This window comes from Scylla paramamosain, chromosome 27 (assembly GCF_035594125.1).
Source record: "Scylla paramamosain isolate STU-SP2022 chromosome 27, ASM3559412v1, whole genome shotgun sequence".
NCBI classification, from domain to species: domain Eukaryota; kingdom Metazoa; phylum Arthropoda; class Malacostraca; order Decapoda; family Portunidae; genus Scylla; species Scylla paramamosain.
In genome coordinates this window covers 19,330,260-19,349,339 of record NC_087177.1, presented here as the reverse complement: position 1 = coordinate 19,349,339, position 19,080 = coordinate 19,330,260, and positions in this window count along the sequence as shown.

Genomic DNA, 19,080 nt, shown 5'->3' with positions numbered 1-19,080 from the left:
GCTGAGGTGAACAGTGATTGGGGAGAGTCCATGAAAGTCTCCAAGAATGGAGATCTCTGCAAAAGGGAAGAGGGTCAGAATGTGCTCCACTTTGGAAGTTAAGTAGTCAAAGAATTTCTTATAGTCAGAGGAGTTAGGTGAGAGATATACAGCACAGATAAATTTAGTTTGAGAGTGACTCTGTATTCGTAGCCAGATGGTGGAAAACTCGGAAGATTCAAGAGCGTGGGCACAAAAGCGTGTTAAGTCATTGCACACATAAAAGCAACATCCAGCTTTGGATTGAAAATGAGGATAGAGAAAGTAGGAGGGAACAGAAAAGGCACTACTGTCAGTTGCCTCAGACACCTGAGTTTCAGGGAGGAAAAGAAGATGAGGTTTAGAAGAGGAGAGGTGGTGTTCTACAGATTGGAAATTAGATCTTAGACTGCGAATGTTGCAGAAGTTAATGAAGAGAACGTTGAGGGGGGTGTCAAGACACTTAAGGTCGTTGACAGAAAGGAAGTCCGACCTGGGCACATTTATAGTCCCCTCCCCAGATGGGGACTCGGAGGCTGGTGTAGGAGTCGCCATGATGATTTTGAAATTTTTGAGTGAAGGGTGTGTGTGTTTTTAGGTGCTTGTAGTTTTGTGTGGAGGAAGAGAGTTGTCTTTAGAGGGCAGGCTGTGACTGCCCCCTTGTGTTGTGAGACACAAAGGGAAACGTTCAGTGAGGTCACAGCTGGGTTTAATGATAAGTTCACAGCACACCCTGAATAGTGCTTTAGACCTCACTGGGAGTAATTATCGTTTCGGCAGGTGTCTACTGCCTCCTTCTATAACTAATATCAAAGTTTGTCACACTGTTTTCTTATGTAATACCAGTAACCAATTGCAGTAACATGAAAATCAATAAAATACATGGTTGGGTAAACATGTAATGCAATAATACTATATACCTGAGAATCTGAAGCAGTAGCTGAGGATCACTCCATTCACATCACAAACAAGTTGGATTTTCAGAGAGAGTGATAGCTTTTCCAGTCAAAGTAGAGGGCCTCGTCCACTTTTCGGGCCTTGATGGCAATGTGGGTTCCTGTGCACACAAAATAAAGTATTGGATGATCATGATACACAGTAGCTACATATACCTATCATTAATATATATATATATATATATATATATATATATATATATATATATATATATATATATATATATATATATATATATATATATATATATATATATATATATATATATATATATATATATATATATATATATATATATATATATATATATATATATATATATATATATATATATATATATATATATATATATATATGTATAGCATCCCTGCACTGAATATGCACACAATATACATAAGATATGAAAACTTTTTAATGCTTAACAATGTAATGCCACCCCCCCTCCGGTTCCCCCCTCCTCCCTCCTCCTCACCGGTCCGATCAGAGCTCTAATGAGACGAGGCAAAGATCTTCACGGTGAAGAAGAAAAAAGAAGAGGAAGAGAGAAGAGGTGAAGCACGCACACACACGAAAAAAAAAAAAAAAAAAAAAAAAAACATTTTTTTATTGGTAATGGTTCTCGCCTTCATCGTCATGGCCAGAGGGTAGGGAGAGGTTAATTATCACACAGTACCTACAGTGTGGCTTTATTATGAGGAACGAAAAATATAGAAATAGCAAAAATAATTAAATGAATAATACTGATGGGATTCTTTGGGTTGACTGACCCACTATGACACTTTATCGAGTGGTTAATCTAGAAAAAAAAAAAAAAAGGCACTTGAAATTCTGGTATGGCATATACACTTATACTCCGTTACTTAACACTACGAATACACAAGAAAATAATTACTTTTATAACTCCTCAAGAGTACCATTGATTCTGGGCACCGTTATATCCCTAAATAGCGTCACAGCCTTCATCCATCACTTCTCTACGGCAATAATATTGCTCACAACACATTCACAGTAGACTATATTTGACTAAAGAAACATTACATGGCTAACACTTTCCCAAGACTCTGTGGCCTGTCTCCACGTGGGACCAACACCGGCTATTTTATCTGTTGCCAGAGGGAAGGGAGACGCCATTCTGTCAACACGTACAGTCACTATATCTTCACTAGAGACATGAATAATAAACATGAACACAGTAATATTCACTTCTAAATAAAAGAAAAATCAAATATTTCAGAGCTACGAGACCCACCTGTTGCCAGAGGGAAAGGAGACGCCATTCTGTGCTCTCCCCCTCAACACCCACCCCCAGGCCTCTGAGGTTATTGGAACCTTAGCTAGTTCTCTCTCTCTCTTCTTTCACAAATAATTTTACTGAACTGAACCGTGAGTTTAAATAAAAATGCAGGAATAATTGGCTAGCAAGGTGAGCATATAGGCTGGACATTAGTTGAAGTTAATAAATGAATTATAAATTACTAACATATTTTATAAGCTAGGGAATGACACCTTATGAGTTACTGGTAGGCTGACGCAACATGATGTAATCCTATTATTCGTATTACCACTGATTAGAGAAAACCACAGTTGAAATAAGTAAAGACTATTTATAACAAATGTTTCAAGACTTCTAAATCACTCCCACGAATACACGCCTTATAAATATACTTTTTCATATAATCACTAAACCTTTAATTACCGCTATTATCCTCCTCTTCACCGCAAGCTACAAAAGAAAACAATTATTGGGGAAACTCAAAGAAACACAGAAATAATAAAAAGGAGCGTTACAACAAGAACTTGAGGCTGTGAGATACCTTTCACTCAAAGTAAACACTGATGAAGTGATAGATTATAACAATAGCAATAAATTTTAAACAAAATATATTATTGTTAATCTTACCATCAATGGTCCCAATAACTCTTAAGAAATTTTCGATCCTGAAGAACTGCTGTGCAGTTCTCCTTTGATCAAGGTGTGTTGAAGGCATCTTGATTTCCTGCACCGACTTATCACTCAACACAATGCACACACACTCGAAGACCCTGCTGACGATTGCGTAAGTCCTGAAAGCAGATTATAAGCCATTAGTTTTCATTTTATTTATTTTAAATAAGATACATCTTTCTGCTGTAAGCAAAAAAAAAAAAAAAAAAAAAAAAAATCAGCAACATAAATTCAATGATCCCTCTATATGTAGTGCACCGTTCAAGTACACCCAGGTGTACTTGATGGCACGTTTGGTAAGGTTAGCATCATCCCTCATCCCTCCTTATTAATTATACACTCACATATTTTGACACTAGGAACTAATCTTGACATATTCCTAACACTGGATTACAACTTTATAAACCGTGGCATGCAGTAGATTGACTTTTATGCCTTTTACCCTTGAAAGTCAGCCACACTTAAATATTATTCACCATATTGAACATCAGTTTATTCACCTACAAAAGTTATTAATGGGATATTGTGCAATTTGTAAAAATTGTCCTTATTGCACGTCTATCCTCTTCCATTCTTTCGCATATACCTCTTGATAAACCTGAAAATATAGTATAAGGTTGGGGGAGATGTGCCCCCGTCCTTTAGGGGTGTTCCAGAAGTTATGCTAACTTATATTAGTGTCCTTAAGGGTGGGTCTAGCCCCCGTGGTTACGTTAGATTAGGTAATGTTTCATATAAAAGTGTACGGTGACTAACCTAACCACTGTTAACCTCTGGGTGGCCTTCGCCCATCCCCTGAAACCCCTGAAGAACAGGGTCACTTCTTCCTCGCCTTAAAGTTACGTTTTGTGTACCTAAAGGTATATGCGAAGAATGTAAGAGAATAGACCAGTAATGAGGTCAGGGAAAGGGCTCCCTGACAATTTCCAAAACAGCCAGCCCCTGTGCTGAAGCATGCAACACCAGTATCATCTTACCTGCAGTGTCTCCAATGACGTTTTGGAAGGACCCACTGGCAAACAATCTCAGGGCCAGCAGAACCTGAGTGTGAGTTGGTAATGCCTGGCTATGCCTTGTTCTTCTCTCCAGCTGAGGCTGCATCTCCTCAAACAAGAGGATAAGGTCTGCCTAGGGAAGTGGTATTTGAGTATCAGCTCATTATCACTCAATGCCAATGAATCAAGGAATTCCGAAAGCGCCTTTCTCGCCTCAAGGCACGAACGTGGAAGTATGCAAAGAAAATATCCAATATATGCAGGAGAAGCGACGAAAACAATACTTAATCACAGTACAAACTTATTACTGCGAGGCGGAATGGGGAGCGCGCACGTGTGGGGCAAATCAGCCTCTTCCTTTTCATGCTTTGTTTTCAGTGCTCCATGCAAGATTTCACTTTATGCATCACAAAACCTTACTTTCTTGGTGATAAAGCTTGTAAATAATAAAAAGAAAAGGTTATTTTGTGCACATAAATATTTAAATAAGAGTTTTCTGGCGAGGTGGAGTTAACTTACAGCACCTCAGGAGGTGGTGTAACTACCTTGCTACCATGGCAACACCAACCTCTTATGCGTTCGTGGATACCATTTGGCTGCCGGAGGTTGATAATAACCGTTTCGTGGATCTGGCCCCTGATGACTGGGAAGATCACTGCTTGGAGCAAACTTGGAAAGATGACCTTGGGCGAGTCCGGGCATTGAGAAGGGCTGGGTGGGGAGTGGTGGTGGCGATGAGGCTTGACCTCGAGTACTCGGATGAGAGAGGTGGGGGTGGCTCGGAGAAGGAACCAAGGGATACCCACAATTCAGGAAGAAGCATGAACGGCAACCAGCAAAGAGGAGCGGCGTGATGAGTAGGAATAGGCGGCGACAGGTGTGATGGCAGACAGGTGTGACCACGGGGATGAGTCAGGAGCGGAGAAGAGGCAGAAGCGGCAGGGAAAATAGCACGTGGAGAGTGTGGTAACCCACGATTTGAGCGTGGTAGGAAATGACAACGCCTCGCAACTTGCCTGCGATGGGGTACAGCATGTACTGGATTTTGAGAAAGTCGAGAGTTCGTGTCTTCGATCGCACAACACCGTTGCTACCACTGTTTCCGTAAATTTTGGCCACTTGTTGTCACCAGTGTTCCAGATGATGTTGACCACACTGTTTTGATGTACTTCTTACCGATGAAATGAAATGATGAATGTCTGTTGATGATGCTTGGTGTGGTGGTGGCTGCTCTGGAGGACCGAGTAGTAGCTTGATATTGTTGGTAGCGTGGAGGTCGTGGGTAATGGTTTGATATTGTTGATTTGTGCGAGCAAAGGACATTCTATAAAAGTTCTTCTAGATTTAATAATGGATAGAATGTACACACATGATATCGAGACACAATTGATAACAGACGTGACGATACCGATGTGCTCCTATCTGAACTGATATGAACTGGACTGAATGTGAACAACTGATCAAGTCTGACTCTCTCTGAAGACTCTCGGAAGACTGACTCTCCGAAGACTGACGATCTAGCTACGCGTACATGAAGAATGTACATGGGATGAAGAAATGGCCAATGAGATGCTTGGAAATGGGATGAAGGAACCAATGACGGCGGTCGTTATTTTGACTAATGACCAGGGAGGACGACAGGAACAGGCGATGCAGGTGCTTTCCCTAAGGACTGGCAGAAATGTAGGGAAGGAAGGTGTGGTATTATTCCCTTGAGAGGGAGAGAGGAAGAAGAAAGGTTAAAAATAAATCATTCTGGCTGGCCATGTGAGCAAACGTGGAATGAAATATATAAATGACGAATATATATCAAAATAATTGTTTTGATAGTGTGTGTGTGTGTGTGTGTGTGTGTGTGTGTGTGTGTATTTACCTAGTTGTATTTACCTAGTTGTATAGTACAAGGTCCGAGCCAAAGCTCAATTGGTCCTGTCTCCATACCCGAATTTGTCCAATTTCTCTTTAAATATGTGCACACTCTTTGCCGCAACCACCTCTTCTTTTAAGTTATTCCATATTTCAACCGTTCGATGCGGAAAGCTGTATTTCTTAATATCTCTCAAACAATGACTCTTCTTTAATTTCTTCATATGTCCCCTTGTACGTCTATCTCCTTCCTCCACTTTTACAACTAGGTCATCTCTGTCTATCTTCTCCATGCCATTTACTAATTTGAACATTGTTATCAGGTCTCCTCTTTCCCTTCTTTCTTGCAGTGTTGGTAATCCAATTTCTTCCAGTCTTTCCTCGTAACTTAGGTCTTCCAATTCAGGTATCATTTTCGTAGCTGTTCTTTGTATTCTTTCCAATTTCCTTATATCTTTCTTCTTGTGTGGAGACCATACCACTGCTGCGTATTCCAGTTTGGGGCGTATCATGTGTGTTATGATTTTCTTCATCATTTCTTTGTCTAGGTAATTAAATGCCACCCTGATATTTGCTAGCAAATTATATGTAGAGCCAAATATTCCATTGATGTGTTTTTCTGGTGATAGCGTGTCTTGAATTATTATTCCCAAGTCTTTTTCTTCTTTGCTCTTTCGTATTGTGATTCCTCCCATCTTATACTCCCATGAAGGTCTCCTTTTACTTCTTCCCATCTCGATTACATGGCACTTTTTTATATTGAATTCTAATTTCCATCGCTTACTCCATTCATAAATTCTATCAATATCCCTCTGTAGTTCCTTACAATCCTCTTGGTTCTTTATTACTTTCATCAATTTTGCATCATCTGCAAACATGTTAATGTAGCTATTTAAACCCACAGTCATATCATTTATATAGACCTGAAACATTATAGGTGCCAACACAGACCCTTGTGGTACTCCGCTTGTTACTTCACACCAACTTGATTTATTATCTCTGATTACTGTGCTCATTTCCCTACCTTGGAGATAATCCTTCATCCACTTAAGTATTTTTCCTTTTAGCCCTCCTCGATGTTCCAGTTTCCAGACGAGACTTTTATGTGGAACTGTATCAAAAGCTTTTTTCAGATCTAAATAGACTGCATCAACCCAACCATCTCTCTCTTGTAGTTTATCTATTACTCTTGTATAAAAGCTCAGTAAGTTTGTTACGCAAGATCTCTCGTTCCTGAAACCGAATTGTTTTTCTGTTATTATATTTTCTTGTTCAAGATATTGCACCCATCTGTTTTTAATGACTATTTCACAGAGTTTACTTACAATACTCGTGAGTGAGACTGGTCTGTAATTCAGTGGTTCCATTTTATTACCTCCTTTGTATAACGGTACTATATTTGCTCTCTTCCATTCCTTTGGTACTTTTCCCTCCTTCAAAGAACTGTTAATTATCTCCCATGTTGGTTCTTCCAATTCCTCTCTACATTCTTTCAATATCCATCCATTTACTTCATCTGGTCCCATCGCCTCCCTAGTATCTAGCTCTTCCAGTAGTCTTTTAATTTCTTTTCTTTCCACTTGTATGTTTGCTATTCCTTTCTGTTGTTCCTCATCTCCCAGTGATGCAAAGACAGTTTCTCTTGTAAATACAGACTTAAAGCTTTTATTCAGTATCTCAGCCATCTCTTGTGTGGTTTCATAAATTTCTCCATTTTTCTTCAGCTTTGTAATGGTATCTCTATGCTTTATTTTTCCATTTACATATCTATAGAAAAGTTTGGGTTCTTCTTTACACTTTCCAACTACATCTCTTTCAAAATTTCTTTCTTCTTCTCTTCTTATTTTAACATAATCATTTCTAGCTGTCCTGTATTCTTCTCTATTTATCTCATTCCATTGTTTCCTCATTTTTTTCCATGCCCTCTCCTTCTTCTTTTTTGCCTCTGCACACTTTGCATTAAACCACACTTTCTTATTTTCTTTTACCTTATATCTTGGCACATATCTTTCAACACCTTCTCTAAACTTGCTTAAAAACACTTCATATTTTTTTCTGCACCTCCATACCTCCTAATAAATTATTCCAATCAAGCTCTCCGTAGAATTTCTTTAACCCTGTAAAGTCTGCCTTAGCATAATTTTTTCTCTCATTTTTATATTCCTCATTGAATTTTGGCATTTCTTCTTTGATCTCTATCTCCATCTTCACATGATCACTTTTTCCCACTGGACACAAATATTCTATACTTGGTTCATTTTCTGGCTTTTTTGTAAAAACCAAGTCTAGGAGTGATGGTTCATCTTCCCCTCTGTACCTAGTATTTTCTTTCACCCATTGATCCATCGTGTTTACCATCATAGTCTGTAAAAATTCTTCACTCCATGTACTGGCAATCCCTGTCACCTCCATCTCCCCCCAGTTTGTCTCCTTGCTATTAAAATCTTCTACTAGTAACACCTTGTTTCTTATCTTTAGCATGTCATCTATACTTTTTATGAACTCGCTTTGCATGTGCTTATAATCATCAGTCCCCCAAGTGTTGGTCTTTGGAGGCATGTATGCAACAATAATTTTTCTGCTTTCTTGTCCTTGGATCTTGATCTCCACACTCAATGTTTCTAACCTCCCTTCACCATATTCCACTGTTTCTATCAAGATGTTTTTTCTTACTAGAATCATCACTCCTCCTCCTCCCTTATTCTTTCTATCTCTTCTCCATGTGTTATATCCTTCTTCTTCAAATTCAACATTAATCTCCCTTGTTAGTTTTGTTTCCGTAATGCATGCCACTTCTGGTTTCTTTTCATGTAAATAATCTCTTAGTTCCCTTTGGCTGGACACTAATCCGTCTATGTTTGTATACATAACTTTAATTTTATTTATTGTGGACCCATTTCTTTTGTGTTCTCTCTTTGTTGTCTTACTTCTTGCCCCGCATTCTTTAACCACCATTTCCTCATTTTCATGTCTATCACTCTCCATATATACCTTTCTGCCTGTTCCTGTGTTCTCTCTTCGTTTTTTGTCTTGGCCTCCTCTTTTAACTCTTTCACCTTGTTTCTTTCCTCCTCATTCATTTATCTTCTTATATATATATCTTTCATACCCTCTATCTTTCTTAACAAACTCGTTCTTCTCAAGATGTGTTCGGCTGCCGCTTGGGTATTAAGTCTTATTTTCATGGGACGTTTCCCCCCTTCTGAATATTTCCCAATCCTGTACACTTCTTCTATTTGTATATCCGTTTCATCTCCTTCTACAATTTTCCCAATGATGTCTTTTGCTCTTTGTAATTCTTCTCTTTCTCTTAGAACTTTATTTGATATGGTCTTCTCTTTATCCCCAAACACCATCAGGCACATCTTTTTTTGTACCGTATCCCTTACTATGTTATCTTTTTGCTTAATGATTTTCACTACTTTTTTCGCCATCTCTTTATCATGTTCTTCTTGCTGTTTTCTTATTATTTCTGTCATATCTATCTTCTCTTGTTCTCTCTCTTCTTTCCAACTTTTCACTTCCTTTTCAACTAAGCCTTTTACTTCACTCTGGATTTTGCCTTCATCTATCCTAACTTCTTTCTTCTCACCATGCTCCTTAACTTTCCATTTTTTTTTTGAGTTCTTGTATTTCTTCACTGTACTTTACATTTAAATCCACTATCTTTTCCACTTCCTCTCTCAGTTTCTTGTTTTCCCTTTCTCTTTTTAACTTCCTTCCTTTCAACTCTTCCAGCTCTTCAACAATGTCGTTCGTGTCTTTAAGTCCCCTCTCCTTATCTCCTTTCCATCCTCTGACTAATGTCACCAATCCTCTTATTTCCTCTCTTATCTTTTCATTCTCTTCTTCTAATTTCCATAATCTTGCATTTAACTTGCCTACCTGTATATCCTTTTCACTAAATCCTTCAAATTTTGGTGTGCCTCTGGGCGACGGCGACGCGGCGGCGGCCGCCATCACGTGTGTGTGTGTGTGTGTGTTTGTGTGTGTGTGAGCACGGAAATCATCTAGAGTTCTTTCTTTTCTTCACTTTATTATTTGTAACGTTTCACTTTCACATAAGGCATATTCAGGCTAAGACAAATATTTAGACAATTATATTTAGTACAATACAAAAAAATGAAAAACAATAAATAAATAAATAAATAAATAAACAAATAAATAAATAAAGGATAAAAAAAATAATAAAGGACACAATAAAAAAAGGAGAAAAAAACAAAGAACCGACATATATATATATAATGGTAGGTCACATTGTTTACTAAAAAAAAAAAAAAGAACATAATAAAAGGCAGTAAAGACAATGTATGGAGCAACCTTTCCTTCTTGCTGGAAGTTTGCCTACATTCAACCTGTTCCTAAAAAGGGTGACCGTTCTAATCCCTCAAACTACCGTCCTATTGCTTTAATTTCCTATGTAAAGTTTTTTTAAACTATCCTCTACAGGAAGATTCTTAAACATCTATCACTTCACAACCTTCTATCTGATCGCCAGTATGGGATCCATCAAGACCGCTCTACTGGTGATCTTCTGGCTTTCCTTACTGAGTCTTGGTCATCCTCTTTTAGAGATTTTGGTGAAACTTTTGCTGTTGCCTTGGACATATCAAAAGCTTTTGATAGAGTCTGGCACAAAGCTTTCATTTCCAAACTACCCTCCTACGGTTTCTATCCTTCTCTCTGTAACTTCATCTCAAGTTTCCTTTCTGACCGTTCTATTGCTGCTTTGGTAGACGGTCACTGTTTTTCTCCTAAATCTATTAACAGTGGTGTTCCTCAGGGTTCTGTCCTGTCACCCACTCTCTTCTTATTATTCATTAATGATCTTCTAAACCAAACTTCTTGTCCTATCCAGTCCTACGCTGATGATACCACCCTGCACTTTTCCACGTCTTTTCATAGACGTCCAACCCTTCAGGAGGTAAATATTTCACGCAGGGAAGCCACAGAACGCATGACTTCTGATCTTTCTAATATTTCTGATTGGGGCAGAGCAAACATGGTATTGTGCAATGCCTCAAAAACTCAATTCCTCCATCTATCAACTCGACACACCCTTCCAGATAACTATCCCCTCTTCTTCAATGACACTCAACTGTCCCCGTCTTCTACACTGAACATCCTCGGTCTGTCCTTTACTTATAATCTGAACTGGAAACTTCACATTTCATCTCTAGCTAAAACAGCTTCTATGAAGTTAGGTGTTCTGAAACGTCTCCGGCAGTTTTTCTCACCCCACCCCCGCTGCTAACTCTGTACAAGGGCCTTATCCGTCCATGTATGGAGTATGCTTCACATGTCTGGGGGGCTTCCACTCATACCGCTCTTCTAGTCAGGGTAGAATCAACAGCTTTTCGTCTCATCAACTCATTTCCTCTAACTGACTGTCTTTAGCCTCTCTCTCACCACCGCAATGTTGCATCTCTAGGTATCTTCTACCGCTATTTTCATGCTAACTGTTCTTCTGATCTTGCTAACTGCATGCCTCCCCTCCTCCCGCGGCCTCGCTGCACAAGACTTTCTTCTTTCTCTCACCCCTATTCTGTCCACCTCTCCAATGCAAGACTTAACCAGTATTCTCAATCATTCATCCCTTTCTCTGGTAAACTCTGGAACTCCCTGCCTGCCTCTGTATTTCCACCTTCCTATGACTTAGATTCCTTCAAGAGGGAGGTTTCAAAACATCCTTCATTTTTTTGCTACCGGTTTGGAGCCTTTTCTGGGACTGGCATCTCAGTGGGTTTTTTTTTTTTTTTTTTTTGCCCTTGCCCAGGGTCTCCTACATAAAAAAAAAAAAGTAAATAAATAAATAAATGAATGTATGCATATACGTATCTATGTGTGTGTGTGTGTGTGTATGCATTTATATACATATGTATGTATCAGAAACATGCCGTCTAGGTAGGCAATAAAATAGTTCAGTAATCTAGGAAAATTATGAAAGTTTCTCTGATTATTATGTATACAGTGCATTTTTTTTTCTTTTTGGAGGTTAGGTAAGCAAAATTCGCCCCTCTCTTTCAATCTCAGTATGTAAGCTACAAATAGAGGTATTCCACGTGCTGCATACAGTTTTTCAACACCTTGTTTTTATGTGTTATAATGACAAAAGTAAATCTGACCAACTCAATCGCTTGGCATCTTTCGTGGAATGTGATTACGCCATTGTGTTTTGCTTATTTTTTTTATTATTTTTTTTTTTCAATTTTAGTCCATTTACATTTATATTGTAAATATAAAAGTAAATGAGCAAATAGGGAAGAAAAGCAGGAAGAGATAAAGACAGAAAAGATGAGAGAGAGAGAGAGAGAGAGAGAGAGAGAGAGAGAGAGAGAGAGAGAGAGAGAGAGAGAGAGAGAGAGAGAGAGAGAGAGAGAGACCAATCTGGCGAATGTGGACACCCAGTTATGTAGGCTAAGGAATTTTTTTTATTTTTTTATTTGCTACAATTCCCTTTAGAGCACCGTATTAAAAATATTATCATTTGCAAGAATAGAAATATGAGTACATCATGACCTAGTCCAATTGGTACTAGTCCTTTCAGGGAAGTTTAGCAAGCAAAATTAATAAAATGTCAATACAGCTTGTATGAGTAGAATGAGGCGGGAGGCTGTGTATCACACCCCTATCACCAACTACCTATCCTGAGTATTTACTGATGGCACGTGCCTGTGGTAGACGGTCACTGTTCTCCTAAATCTATTAACAGTGGTGTTCCTCAGGGTTCTCCTATCACCCCCTCTCTTCCTATTTATTTTATATTCTATTCATCAATGACCTTCTAAACCAGACTTCTTGTCCTATCCACTCCTATGCTAATGATACCACCCTGCAATTTTCCACGTCTTTTTGTAGACGTCCAACCCTTCAGGAAGTAAGCAGTTCACGCAGAAAAGCCACAAAACGCCAGACTTATGATCTCTCTAAAATTTCTGATACGGGCAGAGCAAACTTGGTATTGTTCAACACCTCAAAAACTCTATTCCTCCATCTATAAGCTCTACACAACCTTCCAGATAACTATCCCCTTTTCTTCAGTGACACTCAACTCTCCACCTCTTCTACACTGAACATTCTCGGTCTGTCCTTTTCTTATAATCTGACTGGAAACTTTACATCTCATATATATATATATATATATATATATATATATATATATATATATATATATATATATATATATATATATATATATATATATATATATATATATATATATATATATATATGGTGTAACGCGAGTTTCTGTAAATACTGAAAGAGGTGAAAGAACGTGTAATTCTAAGTAGAAAATGTTCTATACACATATGTATTTTAAGGCTTTGCTTACCCGTCAGAGATGAAATTGTATGAGACTCGCAGGTGTATTATGCGTGTAGCTATGAGGTGACGGACAGAGATATATATATATATATATATATATATATATATATATATATATATATATATATATATATATATATATATATATATATATATATATATATATATATATATATATATATATATATATATATATATATATATATATATATATATATCTCAGTTTTTCAACACCTTGTTTTTATGTGTTATAATGACAAAAGTAAATCTGACCAACTCAATCGCTTGGCATCTTTCGTGGAATGTGATTACGCCATTGTGTTTTGCTTATTTTTTTTATTATTTTTTTTTTTCAATTTTAGTCCATTTACATTTATATTGTAAATATAAAAGTAAATGAGCAAATAGGGAAGAAAAGCAGGAAGAGATAAAGACAGAAAAGATGAGAGAGAGAGAGAGAGAGAGAGAGAGAGAGAGAGAGAGAGAGAGAGAGAGAGAGAGAGAAAATATATATATATATATATATATATATATATATATATATATATATATATATATATATATATATATATATATATATATATATATATATATATATGGTGTAACGCGAGTTTCTGTAAATACTGAAAGAGGTGAAAGAACGTGTAATTCTAAGTAGAAAATGTTCTATACACATATGTATTTTAAGGCTTTGCTTACCCGTCAGAGATGAAATTGTATGAGACTCGCAGGTGTATTATGCGTGTAGCTATGAGGTGACGGACAGATGGTTGCATTGTCGCAGCCTCGGAGGTGCCACTTGCTCAAATTACAAATTACGAATGGTTTATTTTTATTTATTTATTAATTAATTTATTTATTTATTGTTATTATTATTATTATTATTATTATTTTTTTTTTTTTTTGCAGGCTGTGGATTATTGCAATATCTTGTAACAAGAAAAAAACGGTATTTACCAAAAAGCATTACACGGCACCATTATTGAGGTGATTAAATTACTCCTCTAAAATGATACGTGGCATCATTTAAAGCGAGGGAGGACGGGGGAGCGAGTCCAAGCGACCTTGAAAACAGCTGTGTGATGATGCCAAGTAACATTTTACAGGAGTACTTTTAATTACCGCTGTTTGGCTGCGACAATGCAACCGTCTGTCCGTCACCTCATAGCTACATGCAGGTGACCACCGCCTTCGAGTACCAAGCCGATCCTCCCAATATACCTTGGCATTGTATTGGACTACACTAATTTCTCGTGGTGAGTCTTCCACGTTATATAAGTTCAGTTCCTGGATCGTATGACCTATCTGAGTATCACTGGGTCATCTTAACCTTGTGCTGAGACAATATATTATATATTCATATAACACTCGCGAACTCATTCTCTCGGAGCGTAAGATGAATGAAGTCCCTCTCTGTCTCTCTCGAGGATGCTTCTCCGGCATTCAGGTGAAGTATCCACGTTACAAGCGTACGCCTTGTTAAACCACAGCGTCCTCCACTACACTCTGAAAGCAGACAAGCCCAAATTTTCTCCACCGGCCCGGACAAGGACACAAACTCAACCAAATAAACTACGTAAATTTGTGAAGTGCTGGAGAGGCGGTAAGAGCACATGAGTTACAAGAAGAAAATGTCGAGTAGCGTCAAGAAGTTTTGTTGAAAAAGGCTTTTGTACATAACGAGACTAACTTGTCCAAACACTGGCTATGGAGGGTACTCATGTCAGAGTACAAGACGTAGTTGTAATGAATGCGAGAAATAAGGGAATCTCTCTCCTGCTTTTTACCATTATCATAGCTCTCATCGTTATTGTTGTTTTCATTATTTTTTTGTTGCTACTACCATCACCACCACTACTAAACTAAACTACTCATCTTTAACGTTCACTATTATTATCATTCCTATCATTATTACTTGTTTCGTTCTTACCATTTTTTTACTTTTCTCTCTTCTTATTCAATATTCTTCTCTCCCTGCCTTGACTTATCCACTCTTCTTTTTTATTTCTTACAGTCTGCCTTTCCTATTTTTTTTTTCCTTTTCCTCACATTATTTTTTAGTCATCTTTCTCCTTCCCTGTTATTCTATTTTTTTCCCTCTTTTCCCTTCCTCTCTCTCTTCTCTGTGTATACTTTGACAAAATGGTAAAAAAGTAAGGACTTTTTCGAAAACAGTTTTAGTAATACGTGTGGTGCATCCTGACCCGTTGATGCGCCTGTAATGTCTCTGCCAAGGCCTCTACGGAGACCTTGGGCTGGAGACGAGGCCTTTGTGTGTGTTTCTCCTGCACACCAGTTAAAACAATTACTAACGACTCTCGGCGATTCCCCCTTGGCCATTTATTTTGTCATGATAAAAAATAGTGAATATTAGATAAGGCTGCCAGCCACGCCCACCCAAAGACTCTGGGTCCGCTGGATCCGCTGAGAAAGAAACCTGGCGGAGAGTAGGAGCTTCACGTTAACACGCCATTTTTATAAACAACGAGGACAGTCATGGCACAATTTACATCCCCAAGACAACCGCAAGAGTCGTCGCGTGACCCACGTCAGACTGCCAGTGTCCGCCCGCCCGGTAACATATGGCGCAGCCGAGCTAAAAGCTTCGCTGTAATTTTTGGTGAGGCCATTACTGCTTCCTGAGCACGACACCACCTCAAGGTGTGGCGCTGGCCAGGCGGTGGGGATGGCAGTGAGTGTGTGTGTGACAGAGAGAGAGAGAGAGAGAGAGAGAGAGAGAGAGAGAGAGAGAGAGAGAGAGAGAGGGAGAGAGAGTGTTAGGGGGGAGGGAGAGGGGCGGGCTGGCAGAACAGACAGACAGACAGACATACGAACAGACAGACAGACTGATAGACAAACATAGACAAACAAAAAAGCTACCTGGCTGACAGACTGACTAACCAACTGATCAATTAAGTAAATGCTTGAAGAGGAACAGATTGACGGACAGACGCACGGCCAGCGAGACGCGTCCACGACGTAACTATCTGAACAAAAATTCCACAAATCTCCTGAACGTCCTTCACCCAAGATGACAAGACGTCAGCTCCGCGTCGCAGGTCACAACGCACACTCCTGCCTCTCTTCGGTGTGGACGAGGCGGACGGTGAGGCAGGAGACACAATGAGGGAAGGTGAGGGGCTGGCGAAGGACAGCCTCACAAAGCTCGGCATTTACGAAACTTTGATGAGGAAAATTGTTGTGTTAGTCTGATTTTTTTTTTTTTTTTTTGCCAAGTTGAAAAAATATTCCATGAATTTAATATTTCGGCACCAAGGAACGCCGTTGACTAAGGTAATTGAGAAAACATAAGGCATATATGATGCATTATTCAACGTGGTGAGAACATTTCTGTTTTACTTCTCTGAAAATAATAATGTTCGGGAAAGATCAGGAAGGAAGAAAGCAGAGACGTAAAGACACACATGCCTGAAGGGTAGGACTAGCTGTTAACAATCAATGTCCCAGAAAACACATTAACACTGTTAGATCCACTACGCTGCTTGCATACACACACACACACACACACACACACACACACACACACACACATTCTCTCTCTCTCTCTCTCTCTCTCTCTCTCTCTCTCTCTCTCTCTCTCTCTCTCTCTCTCTCTCTCTCTCTGCGTTATCCCTCCCTTCTTCCGGTAATCCATCCATCCTCCATCTTCCAAGGCTAGCCGCGTCCCTTCGTCATTTATATCTGTCTCATGGTTCTCCTTCGCAGCTCAGCCACCCGGAGCGCTTCGGGCCTGTCCTGTCCTTGGCCGGTACAAATTTTATCGCCTGCTTCGTAAACTTGAATTGGCAAAAAAATTCTGTCGATCCACAGACTTTGGGCTGCAAAGATTTCCTGCTTAAGACACGGGGCGAAGGAGCATCGGTTTATTGATGTTTTCCTCTTTCTTGGCTCTGATGTTACGAATATTTCATGGCCTTATTTCAGGAACCCTGCGGAGGCCCTTTTTTGCGAAGAAAATTCATTTTAGATACTCAGAGCCTTCTGGCAAACATACGTATTCGTTAGTCTGTACTGCAGATATCTTTGGCATGTGTTTGGAGATTCTGATACGAAAGAAGAAATATCATTCACACCATCACCATTAACAATCTCAAAAGTTACTGACAGATGGATAGAGAGATAAATCTTTCACTCATCGCAATGCTGCATCTCTTCCTACCTTTTATTTCCATTTCTATGGTTTCTGCGTAGCACCCGATAAAGTCTTATTACGGCCTCGCTGCACACGACTTCCCACTAATTCCTAATCTGGCTAGCTTACTAATGCAAAAATTAACCAGTACCTTCACTCCTTCATCCTTTTCACTTGTAAACTAACTCTCTTCCTGTTTCTGTTTTCCCTCCTACCTTCGACTTGAACTGTTTCAAAGGAGGAGTATTAAGACACCTCAGAAGCTGGATTGGACAACTCTCTTGGTCCTCTTCCTGTTTCTTTTTTGGGAACACCACTGAGCGTTTTTACCTTTATTTGTCCTTCAGTGACATTTGAGAGATAGATAGATAGATAGATAGATAGAGAGAGAGAGAGAGAGAGAGAGAGAGAGAGAGAGAGAGAGAGAGAGAGAGAGAGAGAGAGAGAGAGAGAGAGAGTTATTGCTGTTGTTGTTGTTGGTGGTGGTGGTGATAGTAGTGGTGGTGTTGGAGGTTTATCCTTGCACTCCACACTTCACGGATCTCCCTCCTAAATACACACACCGAAAAGACACACATGATACTTTTACGTGTTATTTCAAGTGTCCACCAGTAACACCGCAGCCGAGTGACACCAGCCTGCAGACACACTTATCTCATCCTTCATTTTTTTTTTTTTATGTAAAAGGCGTTCTGGTCTAGGGCAAGAAAAAAAGTAAAAAAAAAAAAAAAAAAAAAAAAAAGAAAAGAAAAGCCCACTGAGGTGCCATTCCCCAAAGAGAACAGCCAAATGGAATATGCAAAGCTAAAGGCCAAGTTATTTTCCACGAATCCTTGAACGCTGGTTGAATCTCACTGGAATAGGAGCCTCCGCCGTGACACACGCCGTGACGTCATCAGATAGCGAGCGACACAAAAAAGTCAGGGATTTTGCATCGTGTGAAGTCTTGAAAGGCAATGAACTCCGCGGGGCCGCCAGCGTGAAGGCCTTCTCTTTTTTTTTGGTCGCTGATTCTGGAGTTCAATTCACAGGCATGGCGTGGAAATCGCCAGTTTACGGCAGAATGCAAGCGTGTATGCAGCAGTCAAACCGTAGACAGATAGATAGATAGATAGATAGATAAACAGACAGACAAAGACAATAGACAGACAGACATATAGATTGATAGACAGATAGACAAAGACAGACAGACAGACAGAGATGTAGATAGATAGATAGATAGAAAGGTCGACAGATAGATAGACAAATAGACAAACAGGCAGACAGATAAATAGGCGAGTTTACTGAGCACAACAACCTACACAGTAACTTGACAAAAAAAAAAAAAAAAAAAAAAAGATTTATAGGTCCAATCTAATTCTTAACCACAACACACCACATACACAATTTCCAAATAAAGCGCGGCGCGACCTGGGTGCTTCCCTCCACCGGCACGAGTCGAGGGAAGAAAGGAAGGAAAAATAATAATGTGCGTGGGTATAATTGGATTTTCACACTCTATGACCAGAATCACCAGGTGTTCTTAATTCCGTCCTCTATCCCACCTGTGTCTCCCGCCGCGTCGCTCCGTGCACACCATCTCAGCACAAGATTTGAGCTTCGAGAATATCATGAATCCATCCTTACTGAGCTGAGAACAAGCCTCCAATACGTACACAGATCAGATGAGCTATAGGAACAAGAACTGGTGTTTTCTTTCTTCTTCCCTTATCATTACTTACGTTACCTTTTTGTTATTTATTTAAACATTGAGTATGGTGGAGAGGTTCGAAAAGGAAAGACGTCACTGATGCAAGGTGATGATGGTGACACTATTGTTG